The sequence below is a fragment of the Amblyomma mixtum genome, chromosome 3, assembly GCF_055824585.1.
Source record: "Amblyomma mixtum isolate Tamu chromosome 3, ASM5582458v1, whole genome shotgun sequence".
Lineage (NCBI taxonomy): Eukaryota > Metazoa > Arthropoda > Arachnida > Ixodida > Ixodidae > Amblyomma > Amblyomma mixtum.
The window spans coordinates 374,823,321-374,847,056 of record NC_143014.1 but is presented as its reverse complement, the minus strand read 5'-3'; the positions used below and the strand labels follow the sequence as shown (position 1 = coordinate 374,847,056).

The 23,736-nt window shown below is 48.2% G+C and overlaps 2 pseudogenes; one reads left to right on the top strand and one right to left on the bottom strand.

Moving 5' to 3' along the window:
• Positions 1–549: 549 nt before the first annotated feature.
• Positions 550–2,685, top strand: LOC149356818 (uncharacterized; annotated as a pseudogene).
• A 2,610-nt stretch (positions 2,686–5,295) lies between these two features.
• LOC149356817 (uncharacterized) lies at positions 5,296–19,096 on the bottom strand (annotated as a pseudogene).
• Between the last annotated feature and the right edge of the window lie 4,640 nt (positions 19,097–23,736).

The window sequence follows — 23,736 nt, the reverse complement described above, 5'->3', positions numbered from 1 at the left end:
TTATTTTATAGCTTCGTGAGAGCGAGAGTGCTTGCGATTGCGCTTGGAACCTCAAGCACTCTCGAGGAGTCGGCATCGAGTCAAGCGGGATCGAGCTCGATTGCGCTGGAAAGTGGCCGTGTGACAACCCTCGATCTGTATTGAGTTCGACGAGCATTGACTCAATGAGGATCGAAAGTGCCCGTGTGACAGGTATAAGGCGTACACTGCTGGTTACTACGAACAACGGCAACGGCGGCGCCGCGAAACGCAGAAACGCAGAAACGGGTGCCAAAGAGCTGCGCTCTTAAAAAATCATGTACCTTTAGAGGAAATAACCGGTTTTCGTCCCTGTCTGGCAACAGTCGTAGTTGGTGGGCGCGGCATTTGCGTGATGGTCCCTTTCTTCTGCTTGCTCGCTGCGCGTTTCTGTGGTCCCTTTGCTCCCTCCTGTTCCTGGCTCGCTTCGTTCAGCTTTGTTGGTTGCAGTGTGTCCGTGCTTGCGCGTGTTCGGCTGTTCGTGCGTGTGTGTACGTGTTTTCGTGGCTGCCCCCTTTTTTTGCGTGCAAAATGTCAGACCACGAGGACCTTCCAGAGCTCAGCACGACACCGTCGGAATCCATTTCGGACGCGTCTCAGCGCGCCAAGAAACAACCCGCAGGTCCGCGGTTCATCTACACCGAAGATGAACGAGTAGTTTTCAGGAACATTGTGGCTAGGTACAGTGCTGTTATAGGAGGTATACACTGAAACCGCGCTACCAGACGGCCCGAGCGTCGTCGCGGCAAACGCGCCATGTTGGCGGTCGTGTCACACTAGCTCGCGCAGCGATCGCGGTACGCCGTGAGGTACCCGGCGTGAACAGTTAGTGATCCGTAACATATTTGCATGTTATTAGATGCGTCAGCGACTAGTTTTCTTTGTGGAACGCTTATTGTGTAGGAAGTCTGCAGCAGAATCCTTCTGTGCCGTGATATAACCCAGCTGCCTCAACTCGGCAGCAAAGCTGGCTGGCTACACTGCACGCAAGATTGTACTCGACTTGCAACTTTTCATATCAGGTGACAACTGTCAGCTAGTCATGCCGGGCACATCGTAGATAAACAGCACGATTAATTACCGAAATTCCAAAACTGCCACCGAAAAAACTCGTATTCACAGCGGCTGTAGCCCGCGAGCTGCTGAAGCTTCTCAGACGGTCTTTCAGCTGCCTTACTTACACGACAGAACGGTCAAGCAAATACTGTCATGCGTTCGCAGAACGAACGGCCGTCCCAGCGAGAACCATGATTCCTGACCAGACGGTATGCCGTCGAACCCTTGACTACCCAGCGAGAATGTTTTTCAGTTTTGATTGTAGCTACGTAGCGCTGCTTCGTATGCACAAGATGTCTAGCACTTTCGCAGCAACGCAGTGTGCAGACATTCCGCTAGATTCAGTAGTAACACGTCAGTTTCAGCAGATATAAATGACAAGTTAAGCTACAGCTAAGCGAACAGACCCTTCGAATTACTCACCTCTCCAAAAGCGGCACTTCGGCGGTGGGCACCCTCAGCATTGCTCTTGGACTCACCCGCTTGTCAAGTAATTGCACCCTCTCATAGGTTTTTATGTTTAATTCCTTAGCCTGTCAGCAAACTTAAGCTGTGCACCAGGTGGGCCTCGATACCGGTGAATTCAACGCGCGGCAGCAGTCCTGTACGTCGCACACAGCGCTGGCGCATCTGCTTTCCTACGGGTCGACCTTTTCACAGAGTGGAACCCACGGAATACCCACTCAGTCACGCGGTGTTACGGTTCGGACAGAAATTATCTGCGGCGAGACGCGAAATACTCTCACATTTCATACATCACCAGCCATTTAAACGCTGCGGCTGGCTGCGGCGGCCGCGCGCGCGAGCACCAACTTGGCGAATGCCGCGCCGGCCGCTAGCGCCCTTTGCGGATGACATCATGTGAATATATCCTACAGAAAACAAGAAAACGGACAATACCTCAAAAAGGCCAAAGACGAAGCCTGGGCCCAGATTTGCGACTGTAATAGCTTGGCCGGTACACGCAGTGTGTGCGTAGCCCAGTTAAAAAACTATGGGACGATATGAAGCCCCATTGGAAAAAGACGAAATCGGAAGAAACGAGGTAAATCTTTCGTCCAGGTGAGCAAAACCGTTTTACATTAAAAAACTGGCCCATACATTTTTCTGCATGTTCACATGTTTCATATTCGGACATCATGTTAATCATAAGAATTTCACGTGATTTATTATTGCGACAAATCTTTTCCGTACGTACTTTTGAGCAAAATATTACGTGTGTGTGCTGTTCTGGTTAGGGAAATGTGAAATAGATTTTTGTTTGTTTTCCTTTTTAAGCATTGTGTGCTGCACACAAAGTGCTTCACTTCAGTGTGTTTCACTGGGCGGACGGTGCTGTAGAGCTATAATTAATAATTTTGGTGCAGGTGGTGGTACTCGAGAATGGCGGCCAATGAGCACGGCAACGGAACTGGTCGGTGCAGTCGCCGAGCACATGACGACAAGGGTGCTAAATCCTTTTCACAGCAACGGCGGCGACGTCAGCGAGGCAGTGCCCTGCCACCTGCTGCTTTATTGGAAGACACGGTGAATGGCGATGATGCGCGCCAAGGCGACTTTTCCAGCCCTCTTCTGCCCTCTTCAAATGCTAGTCACAACTGTCATGGCTAGATTCCCTCGTGCATCAAGTCCGAAACCTGCGGCTTGGCTTAGGAACACGCTGTAGGGGAGGGCTGTGGATTAATTTCAACTGCAAGGGATTCTTTAACGCGTGCTTACATGCGGTAGTACACGGGATTTTCGCATCTCGCACCTATCGATGTGTGGTCTCAGCATCCAGGATTCAGTCTGCAAATGGCGCTCGGCAATCAAACAGCAATGCAGTAGGCGTTATTTTCTGCTTTTTTTATGGCATGGACTGAAGCAGGCAGGGCCACATATTTATTATTACTTCTTGGCGGGCTCGTACTGTGTCCATGTTTTATAATATTGCATATAGGTATGCTTAAAAGTTTGTTTCTATATGTCTACACTAGTCATGCCAATGTAAAGGATTTGTTTGTGGTCTTCTATTATGGTCTGGACTGTCTCTGCTAATGGCCGTATTTGTTCTTTGCGTTTCATATCACAATAGTATGTACAATCTTGGTCAAAAGTAACCAGGCTGCATATTTTTCCTGTCAGTCGTATATTAAAGCTGTTATGCCAGAACTCAAGCTCTAAATCTCTGTATGCTAAAAGAGCCCCTGTTCTCACCTTCAAAAAACTTTTTGATCTTTAGGGAAGCCGTGAGGGCTCTGTTATACGAATGAGAAGCAAACCATGGAGCCTGGTTACTTTTGACAAAGGCTGTACACCCGCCGTCAAAAGTAAATGGAAGGCGATTTTCTCAAAAACAAAATTAATTTATTTAAATCTAAAGCATAATCGTCGCGTTTGTTGGTGCACAGTACAATTCGCAATATCACAAATAGGCTCCACATATGTATTCAACGATGCATGAACTGGGCAGGCAATGATAAAATTTTTCATTAATATTGCCTTCCATTTACTTTTGACGGCACCTGTACGTAACCATAAGAGCCCACCAATTTTTTTACCAGCATTGCAGAGTTGTCATGAAGGCATAGAACAAGTGTTTTTGCAGGTGAGGCTCGAGCACCCATGACAGGTGGACTTACTGCTCGGGAAGAGTGCCTCACTGCAGGGACTCGCGATGAAGCAGCAGGCAGGCCACCAGTGGTCATTCCGACAACTCGAAGCATGCCGGACGACACACCGACCGCAGCCCAAAGTGCTCGCTCGAGGGCAGCTGGCCCCCGTGTTGCTGCGGTGGAGCGGACGCTGGCTCCCGAAGCAGACGATCGGCAGACGATCGGCGCAAGGGAGAGCTGCACCGGCTGGGCGTGCAAAGCCGCAGGAGCCAGCTGGCCGAGCAGCGAATGAAAACCAACCCAGATTACCGAGATTAGGCAACGCCAATTGGAGACAACGAAGCGCCAAATGGAACACTGAAATAAAGCTGTACATATTTGTTTTGGAATACTTCTGTGTGCAGTTATCAACACTGTCGTCATTGTGATGCAGTTGCACAGTATTTGCTCATTCCTTTCAATTCCTTAATAACAATATGTTCTTTATTTCACCCATTGCACATGTACAAACAGGACATGTACACATAATATGGAAAGGTTCAAGCAGTAAAAAAGGGAGGTAGCTAAACGCGACCAAAAGGAAATTGGTCATTGGCACGAACACACAAGTACCATAGTCCTTCACAAGGAAAGTGACACAAAAAATTCGGGGGGCACTTTGACTGTCTAAAGTGCGTAGAGGTGAAAGCGTTTTCCGCACCACTTTGCCTATGACAAATTACTAATTAATGACAAATTACGAAGTAATGACAAATTACTAATTAATGACAAATTACTGATTAATCCCTCAGCACTAATTGACTGCTAATTAATGACGCTTAAGCTCCGCCTTTAGGGGTGGATCGCGACAGCGTGTTGTAGCGCTGTAAGGGAGTCCACGGAACGCTACCATCCGTTCGGCGCGATGCCTTGCCCTTTGAACGCAATGCTTTTTGAGGAAAGTAAATGGCGCTGTAATTCTCAGTCATCTCGGTCAGGGCTGCGCAAGATACTTCAAAATAGTATCTTCGATACGATACTCGATACCTTTGAAAATTGTATCTCCGATACCGATACAAGATACAGAACCGAAATCGATTTTCGATACAGATACTCGATACTTCGATACATCACTAAAATATCAAATATAATACAGGTTATATTACGACTAACGAAGTTTACACAACTGAAATCTGCCTTATATTGCCGGTAATATAATTGGCAAACAGGAAATGTACGCTTGGTGTCTGTCACCTGTAGTGTATTTCTATAGAGCACTCTTCCTGAAAGACTTATAAACATATCCGACCGCATGGATGTGTTGAAGCTCCGCTGTCTGCGCAGTTGGCCTTGTTAGAACTTTAATTTCGACTAAAGCCAGAGAAACGTTGAAGCGATCGCTTCTGTAAACAGCCTAGCGATAAATCATTTAAGCCAAAGTTCCTCATACGAACCAATCTGTGAGCACTTGGCTATATGAATGAACTAAATGACGCAAGCACCGTGCGCTTGGGAACCGAAGAGTTAGTTTGCCAGTACTGCGATAACAAACTTCTGAAGCTGAAAACTATTCTTGAAATGCTAGAATGAAAACAACAATTAGTAAAATGGCTGAACGTTTTTATTGGGCAAAAAGTATTCGTTACGTTTACTCGAAGGTCTTAAGTAACAGCACTTGCTCGAACCGCCGGTCCGAAAGAGCCCCGCGATGTGGGCGCTCTTTAAGGGAGGCAAATGGAAAAAGCCTCTCTACAGGAGCAGACGAACACGTCGCAGTATTGTACTTGACGGAGGTGCCTCTTATCAGTGGATACGAATGAAGCATAGCCACATCAACTCGAGGATCTTGTAAATAATTGAGAAACTGAAGCTTCACTAACGCCTCCTGAGAGCTACGGCTGGTTATACCGCTTGTCTCTTCAAATGAAAAGAATGCGTCAGCTGACGCATTTCATGCTGCTGGCGCCGATGATCCCACTGCCTCGCGTGCGGAAGAATGCGCGGCTTGTGCTGTGGTGACATAGTCGACAACAGCTTCTTCTGGAAGCTTCTGAGCATGATGGCGGAAGTCTTCCATTTCTTCTAGAAACCACCGCCACTTGAAATAGGGGTGTGGAACCGCAGCAACTGTTGCCTCTTTTGCACTCGGTTTCATCTTCAAAAGATGGTCGAACCTGCCGGTGATTCCATTCCTGACTGCATCCAAAAGTGGCTTGCAATAAACATAGTCTGCAGCAGCTTTCTCGTGAAGTTTTGATTCCACTTGAAGAAGAGTTGGGAGCAGTTCTTCGAAGAAGCAGGCAGCTTCAGCTTGGAGGCGAGTCAAAGCAGTGCGATGGGCTGCAAGCAGGGTGTCGAACCGGCATTTTTTCTGGTTCAGTTCGGGTTCGGGTTCGTGCCTGTCGGGTTCAGTTCCGGGTTCGGCTCCAGAGGACCATTACGTTCCGGTTCGAACCGGTTCGGACCATCTCGAACCGGTTCAAACGGGTTCAAACGGGTTCAGAACAAAAAAAATTAGAACCCAAATGCGTTTCAGTCAACTTTGCTATGCGTTTTCTTTTTTCTTGTACATCGGTATACAGAATAAAAAATGCAAGGATTTGTTTACAAGAACATAAAACTGGGCTAGTTAGTAAGGATTCATGCTTAAGCAACGCAGTAAACAGGACAAAAGGAAGACTGGAGACGACACACACGCTGACTAGCAACTGGTTGTTACATTCTCGGAAAAGTATATGCAGGCGCTGGACACAGTGAACAATCCAAAAAACAGATGAACATAGGTCAAAACTAAAAAACCATACTGTGCATGCACATCATAGTCGACCCATGATCATCTTTTTCAACAAAATTTGAAGACTATATTCCATAGTAGATGGCACTCTCCTATCTGCTGGGCCTCACGCAGTTGCCAAGAAAGTCCGACTCCTTATCTACGAAATTGATGAATGGTGAAGAAACACGCTCATCTGCTTCCATCCTGATCATAAGGCCTCCACCATCTCCCTACAAATTCGATCAGGGTGATTAAACAGGAAACCTGTCTTTCCAAGTGGGGAAGCAATGAGCATTTTTTCGAACAACACAGTTGAGTGAAAAAAGTAGCGGTGTCGTACAACTTGGCTTTGCATTGCAGCTAGTGCAATGATTGCTTCCCCCAGTAGATAAGACAAGTGTCCTGTTTAATAACCCCATTTGCATTTGTAGGGAGTTGGTCAAGGCCTATGTAATCTGGAAAGAAGCAGATGAGTGTGTTGCTTAACCATCTATCAATTTGGTTAGGCTTAGGCTTTCTTGTTAGGCTTTCTTGGCAATTGTGTGAGGTCCAGGGGATAGGGAAGTGATGTCTAGTATGGAAGATACTCTTCGAATTTCGTTGAAAAAGACGTCATGACTCGACTGTGATGTGCATGCGCAGTATGGTTTTTAAGACTTAACCTTTGTTCTTCTGTGTTTGGTGGTTGTTCCCTGTGTCCTGCGCCTTTAATACTTTTCCCAGAATAAAACAACCAGTTGTTAGTCAGCGCTCGTGTCGTATCCCGCCTTTTTTTGTCGTGTTTACTGCGCTACTTAAGCATGAAAAAATTGTTTAATGAGAAATGTTCTCACTATAGCCATTTTATTTATTGTCAGCAAAAAGATGAATTTCCGGCAAGAGCCGCAAAATTAAATGAACTCAAAATTAATGAAAATCACCTATGTGTACGCTATAACCCACTATATGAGGTGTAAGGCGAAAAGCCGGTGGATTTTGCATCTACCAGACCCTCCTGCTTAAGCAGTTTGGAAGACCCCGTCGCGCGAGTAATAGGTCTCTCTTGAAGCTTGAGTCAGTTGGGACTTTCTCGTACGCAGTGTACTTAGGGGCCCCAAATTGCCGCCGCACGAGCCCTCTACGCTCCCGCGCACTACTGAGAAGCGAAACTGTCATGTGTCGTCACCTACATACAGACAGACACCTTTCCGTCGCCCCGAAACCGACTTGCTATCCCCCCCTCCTTTACTACATGGTTAGAAAATATGCGAGAATCCCTCCACCGCCCATCCGCCGCCCAACGAGAGCCTCGTGGGAGCACGGGCTCTCCCTAACATCCAGAACTTACCAAACATATTTTATTTAAATCACCTTTCCGACATCGCCTTTGTGACTCACGTTATATATCCCGAGCCCCTATAGCTCAGTATCTTCAAAAACACAGCTAATCGTGGCTTCTCACTCTAGTACAGTAATAAATTACGACATTTGCTTATTCTGACGACGTCAACTTCTTTTCTTCTGATAAAGAAAAGTATGATAAAAAAAAAACACACACGCCTGGATGGGTTGAAAACACTTCGTTTTGGCACGGACACAAATTGACCACATCTTCATTGCGACGCTGGGCTGCAACATTCTAGCAAGTGCCGCATTGTGCGAGGAAGAAGATATACTTGCACTACTCAGAATGTTTGTGTCTTTTCCTGGGGAAATATCAAAGGCAACCTTTGCGTCAACAGAATTTTTTACGCCCTTGATAGAGTGATAGAGTGGTTAATCTAGCGCGCACCATTTGTTCACAAACTTGTTTAAGACATTTACTTTCAAAACTACAAACAAACCTGTCGTGTTCGTCGACCAAGCGACGCCAGGCCGCGCCAACAGCCCTTGCCTCCTCCGCGCATACTCGCCGCCCGCTTCCAAGAAACAAGCGCGGGCCGGCCGCTCCCACAAAAGCAGGCATGCGTCTGTCTCCCCCGACGACATCTGATCCCCACAGCCCCGTCGACTGAGGCATTCCACAGCAGCGGAAGTGCTTTCTTGCACACTCGCTCTCTCTCTCTCTCCCTCTCCCTCTACGGTAATAAACCCCCAGTCTACACCCAGCAACTGCCTTGAGAGGTTCCTCGCATGCGGGGCTCCCATGCCCCGAACTAACACAACCATTAACACTGGCGACGAGAAGTAGGATCTAGAACGCACGCAGTTCGAAGTGTCACCGATGGCTACTGGAGGACTACACGGTGGCATCGAGCCTTTTAACGGCAAGAATTGGGCATCGTGGATACAGCGCCTCGCCTTCTACTTCGTGGCAAATGACGTCTCCAACGAAGCAAAGAAGCGCGCGCTCCTCCTGACGCTATGCGGAGCCGACACCTTCGAGACTGCCTGCGCGCTGGTCGCACCGAAGACTCCTGGAGAAGTCAGCTATGAAGATCTGGTCACACTTCTCCAGAAGCACTTCGATCCCAGACCATCTGAGCTGTACAGCCGGTACGTTTTTCAGCGACGTGACCAGCTGCCGGAGGAGTCGATCAGCAGCTACGTCGCAGCCCTCAGAGGTTTGACAGCCGATTGCAACTTTGGGGTGCTAACGACAACGTCTGCAACATCGACGCCTCCGACAGAAAGCGATACAGCCGTCGTAACGAACCCCACCATGCTGCCCCAGGACGTCATGCTTCGCGACAGGTTCGTGTGCGGGATCCGCGACGAGCACCTGCAACAGAGACTGTTCGCGGAGAAAGATTTGACGTTCCAACGTGCTTTGGACCTAGCTCTGTCATCAGAAAGTGCGTCAAGGCAGCAGCGAGGACTCAAGGGAGCGACGAGCTCCGCAGAAGTGCACAAGACTTCTCAACCCACAAAGGAATGCAAGAACGCACCGCAGCAACGGCGTTGCTACCGATGTGACGGCTTGCACGTCGCTGCTACCTGCAAGTTCAGGACAGCTCAATGCCGCTTTTGTTCCAAGAAGGGTCACATCGAGAACGCTTGCATCACTCGGAAGAAGAAAAGCAAGGGAGACAAGTCTAACACCAGGCAAGGAACGCACAGTGTGAGCGCTCAGTCCGCGAGCAACGACACTACGCACAGCGATCCATGCTACGAGCTTCACGCAGTAAGTGGGCGAAAACCCTGCCCCAAATACCTTGTTGTCGTTGAAGTCGAGGGAAGGCACCTAACGTTCGAAGTCGACACGGGTGCATCATGTTCTCTGATCAGCGAAGCTGTTTACCACCAAACATGGCCAACGAACGCCCCGAAGCTTTCGAGAGAACCCCTTGACCTACGCACTTGGTCGGGAGAGGAACTTCGCACCCTCGGATCAGCACAAGTTCGTGTGGGATTTAAATCAAAGGAATGTGTGCTACCCCTGCTGGTGATGAAAGGAACTGGCTGCAACTTGCTAGGACGTGACTGGTTTTCGGCGCTGCACATCTGCGTGCAGGGAATTAACCAGGTAGCTGAGCCAAGTCAGGAGCTCCGGGAGGTTCTCGCACGTCATCCTGATGTATTCAAGCAAGACATCGACGGCTACGTGGGACCTTTGGTTCATTTGGACTTGGAAGAAGGTGCAAAGCCAAAGTTCTGTAAGGCACGTCCAGTACCTCTAGCCTACCAAGAGCCAATGGAGGAATAGCTCGACCGTCTGCAAAAGCAAGGCATCTTGGAGCCGACGCAACATGCCGTGATGGCCACACCTTTAGTGTGGGTGCGCAAAAGGGACGGCACATTTCGCGTTTGCGGCGACTACAGGAGCACGGTAAACGCAGTGGTCAAGAAGACGGCGTACCCGCTACCGACAACCGCGGAGGTATTCGCAAAGTTGCGGGGTGGCACCGTCTTCTCAACGCTTGACCTCTACCAGGCCTATCAACAGCTCAAGGTCGACGACGAGACAGCCGCATTGCTCGCCGTCAACACCACCAAGGGATTGTTCGGGGTGAATCGGCTGCCTTTCGGAGTTTCTGCTGCTCCTGCCATCTTCCAGCGTATGATGGAGACAACACTAGCAGGAATTCCAGGGGTGAGTGTTTACCTTGACGATATCATTGTCAGTGGAAAAGACACTACAGATCATGCGCAACGTCTGGACCAAGTCCTGTCGAGGCTAAGCGAGAAAGGGTTGCGCCTCAAGCAAGAGAAATGCCGCTTCGGCATAAGCTCAGTCGAGTTCTTAGGACACAAGATTGACTCTAAGGGTGTCAACACGACCGAGGAAAAGGTGCAGGCAATCCTTCACGCGCCGAAACCGACTGACAAGACCTCTCTGCAGGCCTTCCTAGGGCTCCTAGCATTCTATGATCGGTTTTTGAAGAACAGAGCTACGGTTGCCGCAGATCTATACAAGCTCCTTGAGAAGAACAGGCCCTGGGCGTGGGAGAAAAAGCACCAGACTGCGTTCGATGCGCTTAAGAGGTTGATACGATCTTCAACAGTGCTTGCGCATTATGACGAGACAAAGCCTCTCCTTCTGTCCGTGGATGCGTCACCATATGGCGTCGGCGCAATTCTAGCTCAGAAAGATGCGTCCGGCAGAGAGGCTCCCATTGCTTTCGCGTCGCGAACTTTGGGAAGCGCGGAGAAAAACTACTCCCAGCTGGACAAGGAGGGTCTCGCGGTGGTTTATGGCGTGAGCCACTTTCACCAGTATATCGCTGGCCGGCACGTGACCGTATTAACGGATCACCAACCGCTCCTGGGCATCATGGGAGAAAAGAAACAGTTACCTCAGGTGCTCTCACCTAGGATGACCCGATGGTGTTTAAAGCTAGCCACGTACGACTACGATTTGGTGTACAGGCCTGGACGCCTGCACCAAAATGCTGACGCACTCAGCAGGCTGCCACTGCCCGCCCAGGTAGATGAACCATGCCCACCTGGAGATGTGCTCATGCTGGCTTCCACGCCAAGCTTCGAATTGTCCCCACGTCAACTCGCGGAAATGACCCAGGAAGACCCGTTACTATCCCGCGTAGTGAGAGCTGTCGCTATTGGAGAGCTGCACAGGTTGCCAAAACAGGAATTTTCGGCGTTCACTAAGCTTGGACCTGAGCTTTCACTACAAGAAGGTTGCCTTCTCAGAGGTATCAGACTGGTCGTTCCGGCGAAAGCGAGGAAAGACGTGCTCGGCGCGGCACACACTGGTCACAGGGGCATAGTTGCTATGAAGGCATGCGCTCGAAGCTATTTCTGGTGGCCCGGTGTCGACAAAGACATCGAGAACCTGGTCAAAAGGTGTTCGGCTTGCTGCCAGCATCAAAGAGCGCCACCCAAGGCACCACCTCCCGATTGGAAGCGCGCGACAGCACCATGGCACACAATCCACGCTGACTTCGCGGGCCCCGTGGAAGGAAGGATGCTGCTAATTGTTGTCGACGCGTACAGCAAATGGCTCGAAGTGCGCTGCATGGGAAACATACAGTCATCGACTTTGATCGAGGAACTACGAAACCTGTTCGCGACGTTCGGCCTTCCCGAAAGGCTGGTAACAGACAACGGCCCGTCCTTTGTTTCTACGGAAATGGAAGATTTCCTAAAGAAGAACGGGGTGACGCACATTACGAGTGCGCCCTATCATCCAGCCACTAATGGGCAAGCCGAAAGAATGGTTTTCGAGACGAAGCAGGCTTTGGCCAAGGACCAGTTTGGAACATTCGCGTGCAGACTGGCTCGATTTCTGCTCAAGCAGCACACAACGATTTCAGCGACGACGGGCAGAACGCCAGCCGCACTCATGTTCGGTCGCGAGCTCACAACGGCACTCACACGCATTCAGCCACGACCTGCTGAGGAAGCGACCTCTGACCACAGCGTGGCTAATTCGCCGAGAGGAGTGCACGTAGGACAACCGGTCTTTATCCGCAACTTCACAGGAAGCCCTGCTTGGATTGAAGGAACCGTATTAAAGAGGCTCGGACATCGATCTTGGCTAATCAAGTCTAAAAACGGAACGGTTCGTCGGCACCTGGATCACATTAAGCCAGGTGCAGCAGCCTACCCGACGGATGATCCGCCGCCAGACCATCGGACGAACGGACCAGCAGCAAGCGAACAATACACTGTGCCGGCTCCGTACGTGATCCCGCTGCCAGCGGAAACTTCGCCTGTATTCGATCGGCCTACAGCGCCCCCCTCCGAACATGGAGAACCGGCGGCCAGTCTGGACGACCGTGCGACGCAACCTTGCGGAGACCAACCCAACGGGTCCACGCAACAGCAAGCGCTACGACCCCAGCGTGAACGGCGCCCGCCCGACCGATACGGTGACCACAACTAAGGAGGAAGGGATGTCGTGTTCGTCGACCAAGCGACGCCAGGCCGCGCCAACAGCCCTTGCCTCCTCCGCGCATACTCGCCGCCCGCTTCCAAGAAACAAGCGCGGGCCGGCCGCTCCCACAAAAGCAGGCATGCGTCTGTCTCCCCCGACGACATCTGATCCCCACAGCCCCGTCGACTGAGGCATTCCACAGCAGCGGAAGTGCTTTCTTGCACACTCGCTCTCTCTCTCTCTCTCCCTCTCCCTCTACGGTAATAAACCCCCAGTCTACACCCAGCAACTGCCTTGAGAGGTTCCTCGCATGCGGGGCTCCCATGCCCCGAACTAACACAACCATTAACAAAACCCTTTCTGGCAGCTGGGCTTAATAGGTGACTAAGTGCTCGCCTGTCTTTTCTGGACATGCTCGCGAGTGCTGATTCATTCGGTTTTCTCACTATTCGCTTTTACTTACCTTCACGGCCTCTCCACAAGGCAAATAACAAATGTTGCGATCTGTAATTACTTCCTCTACCCATGCACCTACAGCCTTACCTAGACTTTCTTGATACTAGTGTATTAAAGCGATATCAGCGCAAGTACAGTGGAGCCCACTTTAATGGCCGCAGATATAACGAACGCTCGCTTATTACGAGCGGGTGTGGTGCTACCGTGAAAATATGCATAAGGTCAACTGGGAGTTCGTCGCAGATACAGCGAACAACTCTGCCCAAACCACTCGGTTATAGCGAACGAGGTGGCGCGGTGAACTACCCCGAGGTTGTAGAGGTCGTTCTTCCGCTAAGCACGCAGATGAAATAGCGCCTCTAAACCTTCACGACACCCGGACAGAGCATGTAAACCCAGAAATGGAATTAAAAGGAGGCACTGCCGTGCGCAGCGCTAACCGGAAAGTCCGGCGTCAGGTAACACTGTAAACGGTAAAGTAAACAAGGTAACGATATGCTATAACTCTCTATTGAAATAGTAAGTAACCGCCGGCCAAAACCGCGCCGATGGCCTACGAGGGCAATCATTGCCTAAGCGTTCGTCGGCTCGGCAAAGCATCCCAAATGGAAGAAGCGCCGTGCGCGTCATAAAAGGGCATCGTGGAAAGCGAAGCTACTGATCACGGCCGCGGGTCAACTAACAGCAGCGATTTGATAATTCTGAAATCTTTGCTGGCCATGCCGGTCACTTGGTATGCGTAGCCTGCCCAGTCCTCTCCATCTTTCGCGCCGCTACCATGTGCAGGCATTGTCATACAACGGACAGTGCAACGGATGCATTCCACGTCCAGGAACGACAGAAGGAGCTCGAAAACACGCGTAACCAGATGCATAGAGATTTCTGGCGACGCTTCGTTGATCCATAGCCGACCAGATGCTTCCTCGGATTACTACGTTCCTGCGGACCACAAAATCGCAGATGCGCGTGCTCTGACGAAGACGTTGAACACCAAGTGCGAGCTCTCATTACCGCCAGCAATCTGATTTATGTAGCCGACCTGCCACTAGGTGCCATGCAAACCTCATCCATGATTAGTGATACCCCGTCCCTAAATTTGACAGCTGGCAGTAAGGTCGAGCCGCGACAGGCTCAGCTTTGCACAGGTAGGCACGCATAACGCAGTTTTATAAGAAATAAACGCCACTTTTAGCGGCCTTAGCATTTTTGGCTGTTGTACGAAGAATGCACTTGCTACGAACATTAGATGTAACGAACGGAACCCCCGTGACCATAAGGTTCGTTATAAGTGGGCTCGACTGTACTTTCAATCGGCCACAGAAACAATTTTCACGCTTCAGACATGGACCTTACATGTTAGGACCCACCTTCGCGCGAAAGGGGCGTTTGTGCCTGGTCAGTGCTTTTCTACATGCGCGAGCAACGAGAAACAATTTGAGCAATAAAATGTTATTTTTGTCGCGATGCTGTGTTCTTTTGAGACATACTTAAGCAGTCTCATAAAAAAACCCATTGACATCATACATTTCATTATAACATTTATGACTGCTATGACAAACTCCGGAATTCCGTGCGAACTCTTCATAGGACCGCTTAGCGTGTGGAAAACCCGTATGATTGATGAACACGTATAACCGGCGCGTTCAACGAGGTCACTGTTCAGACAACAGTGCACTTTAACGCAGGAGAAATATGCTGCGAAAGTTCAACCTCCTGACTATTTCTTCTTCACGTGTGCACCGTCTGGAATTTTCATGTGCGGGCGGAGAAAGGGAGTTATGGTGGCATGAGGCCTTATGCCGAGACCGCTGAATTAGACGAGGTGAAGTAAGGCATGAGGAGGGTCAGAGAGGTTCCAAATATTCCATGCAACAACCATAAAAAGAAGCCTACAAGATAGCCGAATAGCCTAAAGCATCTGTAAACAGAGTTTTCTGTTGCGCCGCCATTACTACGAATCCCGCTCGGAGTCAGAGGTCAGACTACGCGTACTCTTTTAGTTGTTCTTTTACTGCGTTAGCAGTATACCCTGCTTTCCCAAAAATAACCGCGCTGCGTGCGTGCAGCCTCCATCCTTGATGCAGACTCCGGTGGGCGCACATCAGGGCATTCACTGGTAAAAATGCACCTTCAAATCTTTCACCCATCTCTCCACCCCCTATCACCGGACTGTACCCGATATAGCCGAAGCAGATTGTTGCGAAGGCTCAACGTGTTCAATCGTCCAGGCGTTCCACGAAAAAAACGCTAACAATCATAAGCCTGTCGTGCCAGACACTAAGAAGGGGAAATATGACTTCGAGAAATATATATAAGTCGCCAGACAGAATTCAAGATCGAGCAGTGCGAGAACAGCAGATGGATCCGCGCGCTGGCCACTGGCAGCAATTTTTTCTTAGAAGCAGAACGATTGCAGCGAATCGGCGTAACGAAATCACTTAATCGCAGTCACATTTCATCGCAGTAGCCTCTTTCTGGGCGTAATCACTATCGCATGCCAGCGAGTGCATGTATTTCCGCATTGCCCTTTTGTGTAATCGGTATTTAATTTTTTTCTTATTTGTACATCTCCACCGTTGTCAAAAACCCGCCTTTCGTTGCTTATTTCCGTCGCGCCCAAACAAGAATATGCGGATTCTAACAAAAAAAAAACTGCACCAATTTATACTTCCTTATTTTGGTAATACTAGTTGCAATATCACGGGTTTAACGTAGCGAGTAGATAATGGGGCTATAGGATAGACGGTGTTGTGGAGAGCTCCAGATATAATGGAGGCCTACTGGGGATTTTCGATGTGCGACAGAGCATGCTGGTTTTTTTATTTTTGGAATCAGCAGCCGAGCTCCACAGCGATTGAGCCATTTTTTTTCTTTATTGCCCTACAGACCCATCGTGAGGGGTTTTATTTAGAACCTGCTGTCTGAGACAATGAGCGTCTACAAAAGTAAATGTTGCACTACCCACTGGGGTGGCTCAGTGGTTAGGACGCTCGGTTACTTATTCGGTGTACTCGGGTTCGAACCCGGCCCCGGGGGCCACGTTTCGATGGAGGCGAAACGCAAAAGGCACCGTGTGCTACGCGATATCAGTGCACGTTAAGGCCAACTGCGCCACATTTTGAGAATTTCGCGATACTCAAGGATTCAAATCTATATTGGCTGAAGGTAAAGCATGCTAAGTTTTTTGCGCTATCATTTAAAATGGTGACGTAATCGACGGTTAAATTTTGCACTTCTCCTCAAAGAAACGAACGAGCGCGGGGAAGTTCAGTGTTACGTCACGGAAAGTATTTCAAATTACCGTGCCGTCAGCCACGCCCTGTCGTGCCTCGTTGGACGCTGCCAAACAACGTTCAGCGGGCTTTGCATTCTTTGGCGTTGGTTATTTTTTCCTTCCAAGCAGGCGTTCATGCGTTGGAAATGAACCCATACCTTCCATGACGTCATCATTCGTCCCCCACTTAGCGTTGTGCGCTGCGGAGAAGCTTGAAGGCCGTCAAAATTTTAATTGGTGATTACGTCACCGTTTGAAATGCTAGACCAAAAGGACTTCACATACTTTACCTGGAAGTTTCACACATTCGACCCTCTTAAGGTCGTCGATTTCTAAAACCTATGCAGTTGCCCTTTAAGGATCCATAGCTGGTAGAAATTATTCCTGAGCTCTGCACTACTGTGCCCTTTTCTCTTTTTTATTTCACTCCCACCTTCCTCCCTCGCTTACGGTGCGGTTAACGTGTCCATCAAGAAGTGAGACAGTACGGCGCCATTTGCTTTCCTCAAAAACCACCATCACAACGTTGTTGGGTCCTCGCACTAATATTTCATCTATGTGTGGAAAGGACGCAAAGAAAACGAAGGCATTTTCAATCGGTGCTAGAATGACTATAGACACCCAGTTTTAATGCGTGTTTTCTCCTTTAAAATGATGCCATAGATATTAGAATACATGGATAACCGTGTGGTATTCGCCTACTGCCACTAAATAATTTAGAAAATAATTTTTTCTCCCATGCTCTTTCGGTTTCATCAACCAAATGATGGCTGTGACGCGAGTTCAACATTAGGTCACGTGAAGACCGAGAAACTAATACAAACGCTGATACGTTGTTTTCACTCACTATAGCACTTCAATAAGCAGGCCTCAAGACCTATAATTACAACGAACGACGTATCAGCAGTTATTTTGCCTTTTTATTGCACCTCATGCAACCTAATTTCTACTACACGTCACAGTAATCATTATGTTGATGAAACCGAAACAGGGTCAAGAAGAAATTCAAATATAAATTATTCATTATGTGTTCATGAATACCACGTGGCGCTCCATGTACACCAATGTCTAACGCATCGTTTGAAAGAAGAAAGCACGCAAGCAAAAGTTTGGTGTATTTAGTACATTATTGAGTTAGAGCAGTCCTAACAATTTGATTAAAGACTTACGCAAATATGTAAAATGGGAGGAGTAATCACTCAACATTTCACATAAACCTGACGTAGAAGTGTTTAGAATTGGCGGTAGTACATTACAGACGCGTCTATTAGGCTTCTTCCCAAGCACCAGACTAAGTTTGCTGTCGCATACACTGGGTACCATTTTCGCACTTCCCAGCGCAGACAGCTACTGGTGGGTAAATCTATGCGCTAGATCATCGAATTTTGTCCGAAAACAAGAAGTATGCCGGGATGCAAAAATGTGGGGCTGAACCGGGTCCCGAACCGCTTCGGAACGGTTCCTTTAAATCGTTCCGGTTCCGGTTCAGTTCCAAGATGGCGAAAAAAATATGGGTTCGGTTCGGTTCCGGTTCCCGGTGAAAATTCGGGTTCGGTTCCGGGTTCGAGTTCGGGTTCGGGTCTGGCTCCGATTCGACACCCTGGCTGCAAGTCATCGCAGTGCTCAAGCAGAAAGGCGAAGTCCCTTTCCTGGAATACTCGCAGCTTGAGAATGTTGCATAGGTCTCGAAGCTTGAATCTTAGAAAAACGTAGCTCGAAAAACGAGACACAGAAAAGGTGAACACAGGACACGAGCGCTTCTCACAACTGAATTTTTATTGGAAAGGTTATCAGAATATATAGTGTAGAGATAGAAGAGGGGAAGGAAGAAGGAAAAACAAAACAACACAAAAAAAACGAGGAGATAAAAGGCCGGCGATGAAAGCAAGTACATAGCATCATAAACACGTGCAGTGTTCCTTAACAACCGGTTTAAGGTACACAATCTCATTTTTTGTCAAGGGGATGGATGCGTCACTAACACACTTTTCCCCACCTTTCGCGATATGGAATGCTTCAATAAAATCTCTCGCACGCTGATTATGTGCTTTGCCAAGTACTACAGTCTTTTCTAGAGTCTCGACGCTTGTCCTTCGATCGAAGAAGGTCTTTGATGCTGTCGTATAAAGAATTCCATCGCGTCACACAGTGTTTGTAAAGAATGCCCTAAGGCTCTCACGATTATCTCGGACGACTTGGGCCTTCAGACGCAGTTCCAAAGTGCCGAACATTTTATCATGGTAGATGAGTGAATGCGCTCAAAAGACACTGTCGGCAAAGCTACTTTAACTTCAGAAACTGCCACAAGACAGTGTGTGACAAGCACACCGGACATGACGAGGCAATGTCATTTCGGCATCTTCGATGCCAAGATTAGGTTCTGTCACCGACTCGAAGGACAAGTCGTCTGTGGCTTCATCCGCCAGAAAGAAGGTGCTTTCATTGAAAACATTGTCACTCTTGCAGGCCACGTCGTGGGTACAAGTCTCTGTTTGGCAAGCACGACGCCGTGCGTGTAAAATCATTCTACTTTTAATTGCAAGCAAATGATTTGCTTTGTACCACTTACACTCATCGATGATTTCGGAGCGTAAGTCAAGCTCCTTAAAAGCTTTAACAAAGTTGCTGGCGTTGTTGGTGACGGTGGCTGCAATTTTCTCATAGGAAATGCCGAAGTCTTGTCTCATGTCTTCAAGTAGTTTGCCGATTTTTGTCGTAGGTGTGACGTCCAGCAAACCTTCTGCAGGCTAATGCCAATGATCGCCGTGAGAGAGTTGGGATCGTTTTTTTTCCAGCCTTCTTTGTACACTTCGAAACTTTGCAGCTCCAGGGGATGTACACGCTGAAATGAAACAATACCTCTTATTACTTGGTTGCTCGCAAAGGGGCATATACACTGACATACCCAGATACGTATAATTTTATCTACGAATTGGAACATTGCCTACAGATAGAAATCGGATAGGAGATAATGGTGACTGGTCAGCAGGGGCGTAGAAGGTATTGGAGCAGTGCCTCAAAAATAACAGCTGCGCCTAATCCAACAGACACCGTCGTATTATGCCCTGGGCGTCCTTGCTTAGTTAATTTGGAACTTTGATCCCGCGCCAGGCTTGTTTATATGATAGTCAGCTTTGACTCAAGTGCCACTCGTACTTAATTGCCAGCAAGGTGTATCTGCATAAAAAGAATAGCGACCTCATCAGGCTAAAACAAAATTTCAAACAACGTAATTTGACGTAATTTTATCGTTTCTTTTTTCGATTAGCCGAAATGTCCCGCGCCTACTTTTATCCCGTAACAGTTAAAATCTCAAATATTAAGGCGTTAAAAACAGTAAAGCTACGAAAGTCTACGTACCTTAAGGTGAAGCTTGAATTTCGAAGTCGAGGAGTAGGCACCGCTGATTGTTGTTTTACAAAATGAGCACATGGCCTTGACTTTGTCCTCATCAGATGACGTGACAGTGAAATATTTTCCATCCATGATGGCACACCGAAGTTCGTCAGCCATAGCTGCTGCTTATCCGCGCGTACCTCAGCGAGGGCTACTGGCGTATACCGCAAACTAGGAACACGTGCCAGCGGTCACACTGAAATGGGACGGCAGACAGTGGGACGGCGCAGAAACGCCGATCCAGAAGTGGTAACTTGGGAGTTGGCTAAAAAGCAGCGAAGGTGCTGCCGCCCATCTTGTACTACTGCCTGAGCGAGGGTTTTTACAGGTTTTTTTTTTGTATCGAGTATCGTAAAATACACGATACACTAAAAATGTATTTTCGATACCGATACTCCGTTGCTCTAGTTTTCAGCACGCGATACCTAATACCGATACACAAAATGTATCGAAAGATAGTATCGAAGATACATGTATCTTCGATACTGCCTATGACTGATCTCGGTGGACACCTTAACCGCGCCGTACAGGAAGGGAGGAAGTGGCAGTGAAAGAAGAAAGAGGGGCCGTAATGAAGACTCTGAAAATTTTATTTGGGGAAAGGAAAGTACGCAGTAACTGCCTCACATATCTCGGTGGACACCCGTCAAAACGCGGACACATCTGTCGACACGGCTGTCGACACGGCTGTCGACACGGCTGCCCACCCGGATTGCTAACGACAGCATGAGGCATTAAAGGCTTTCGCCTTAATACCTGTCGTGAAGAGTCTCAGGCAGGGAGACATGTTTTCTCCACTGCTATTCGGCACGCACAACTGCAAAGGAAAGAAGTATGGATGAAATATAACGGCAAATGCCTAAATAATCTCCGATTTTCTAAAAATATTTCATTGCTAATTAACTGAGGACAATCTTCCAAGCGTGATCGAATACAGACCGACCGACTAAGCAGAAGGGTGGGTGTAAAATCATTGCCGACGATTACGTTGCTTCCTAATGCGAAATTTGAGCGCAGTTCATCAGATTTTCCAGCCTTTCGATAGATGGAGGCATAGAATTCGAGCAAGGCATGTATATACAATTACAGACAACTTGTTATGTTTCGCACATTTTATTTCTTCAACAAACGCTCCACTAAGAGTTCTTAATTCTCATGAAGGAAGCTTTGTGATCGGAGAAAGAGATGGATATATGCTCGACTTGCTGAACCAATGCCTGGTTCTCAAAAACGAGGTCTATGCAAGTATTTCGCGAGGTTGTCACAGCCGTGGGCGGAGTTACGAGCGAGAGGAACGGAATGTTCTGAGCGTAAGTTAATTAGATTCCTCCAACGTGGCGGCCATCACGATATTTTCATTTGGTCCCTCTTCTTAATACTTCAGGGGCGTCTTGCCCTAAAAATCACTTTTGCCCGGCCAGCATTTGTGCCTCTTTTTTTTCTCTTCTAATTAGTTTTTCTTACACTTGCTTTTGGACGTTGGCCCCTTTTCTTTTATTTTCAATTGGTTCGCCTGCGATAACCTCTGGTTGGGTGCGGGCTTGCTGTCGCATTTTTTTAAATTTTATTTCATTTCTTGAGAGTTTTATTTCATTTCTTGAGGAAAACCTGAGGTTTTCCCCTCCCTTGTTCATTTTGTGATCGCCAAGGACCATCTACCACACCCTCTCTCTACCATGGACTTACAATAAAAGGGTCAGTCAGTCCCCGCTGCTCGATGGTCCTCTGCTGCTGGACCAGTTGCAAAGCCTGGATCTGGACCGCTGGTTGGCCTGTCCTGTCTTCGGCTTGGTTGGTTGTGATGTTCGGTACTTACACTTGCATTGATTCGACCCCATGGGATGTGGACCTTCGCAGACCGTGCACGTGGGTTGGCAGTCGTGGGATTCTGGAACATCTTACTGACCGCACTGCGGACATCTTGACTTCGAAGGGCAAGGGCAAACATCCGTCCAGTGTCCAAGTTTACCGCACAGTGCGCAGGCTGCCGTTGTTTTCTTGTATAGGCGTACGGGAACCGCTTCACCGTAGTAGACGTGAAGCGAGACCTTTCTTCCTTCAAAAACATGGATGAGTCCGGAGTGCCCAGATTCTTCAGACTGGTTCGCAGGCGCCTAGGAGAGGGAAGGTGCGGGGATCTGTGGGAAGGAAGAAGAGACAAGAAAAAAAAGCAAGGAGAAAAAAAAACAGGAGGTAATGGGCTTAAAAAAGCAGAAGGGGTACATAAAAAAAGGGAAATACAAAAGAGAATCAAGTAAATGGGAAAAAGGGAGGTAAAGAAGCAAAGAAATAGAACGAGCGAAATTAAAAATAACCAAACCATTAAAAATAAAAAATACAACAGCTAGAAGAAAAAAAAAGAATAAGTAAAAAAAATCGAAAACAACCAAAAAGAATACAAATAAACATGAAAAAACGAAAACGAAAGAAAACAAAAAAAAGACTCCGTGTGCACGTAAGGCGAGCAAAAATCAAGATCCACATGCCATCCACATTCCCGTGAGGGAGGCCTACGAGCTATCCGGGCTGGAATAAACACTAGAGACAGGTGAAAGAAGGAAAGAAACGCGAACAGCAAAGCGAATAAGCAAAGCACGAGACCGAGGCGAACCTAACAGAGAGGGGAAGTCATGAGGGGAAAGAAAGTGCGGATAGCCGGGAAGCCGTGCTGCTATGCCCGCGGTGAGAGGGAAGGCACGCAGGTAATGGAGAACATCCCCTACAGCAGCCCCGCATGGACAAGAAGGCGAAGGAAGGAGGGCAAAACGGTGGAAGTACGAGGGAAATTGACAGTGGCCAGTTAGGAGAGGGACAAGATATCGGGGTGGAGGGAAAGAGAGCGCGAGACGGTTAATTGAGGGGACAAACACAGCCAGGAGGGTGTCGGACTGTTCCCCGAAACGTTGGCTTACAAAAGACTTAAAGCAGAGATTGTGCAACTAAAATCAGAAAATAGCACATTGAAACAGCAATTAGGCATCCCATTCAATCCAAAAAATACATTACCTCCACCGCCGCAACAGGCATGTCTGATGGAAGAAGATAAGGCGAGCTACCCCCTCCGTTTAAACACCAGTTAGACACTAGCGCCCCCGAGAGGCAAGCAACTCCACCAGAAGCACCAAATCAGGCATCAACTTCGCAGGTACCACCACCGCAGGCACCGAAGCCGCAATATACAGAGCACCCTCAAATCGAGGAACACATAAGTCGCCTGCAAAACACAATTCAAGACCTCATTTAAAATAAATTTGAAATTAGGATCGAGACGACAATCAAAAGCATGTTCGAATCAGTTATTAAACCCATGATGGAAAACCTCGAACCAGTTCTAATCAGGATGCAAGCGCAGGAGATTAGAATTGATCGCGAACTTTAGGAATTATCACATGTTCTCAGAACAAGGGCACAAAGCTACAGGGTAAAATGGGAACTCGTCGCCTACTAAGCACTCAGCTAGATCAAGAACCTGAGGGCGCACCAAATGATGAGACCCACGATTCTAATCCTCAGCATGGCGCCACAACCCAGACCTAAACTTACCATCCTACAGTGGAACTGCAGGGGACTAAAACGGAAGAGGGAAATATTACAACAACACATAGCCTCTCATGCCTATACGCCTCAAATAATAGCCCTGGAAGAAGTGAATATGGAGGCTATGATCAGAGGATACTCAACACATCAAACAAGTCCCTGGACATGCACCTTGGTCTACAGATCATGCACGGCAACCACTGTAGACCTTAATCTAGACATTGACATTGAATATGCCTTCATGAAGCTACTACCACAGCACAGAAACAGCAAGGGCACCTAAATACTCAATATATATAGTCGCCCCAAACAGCACCCCGTAGTCTTAGACGCGATCTTTCTTAAAGCCCTAAGAGAAGCCCAAAAAGCTCCCCTAGCTATAGTTGGCGATTTT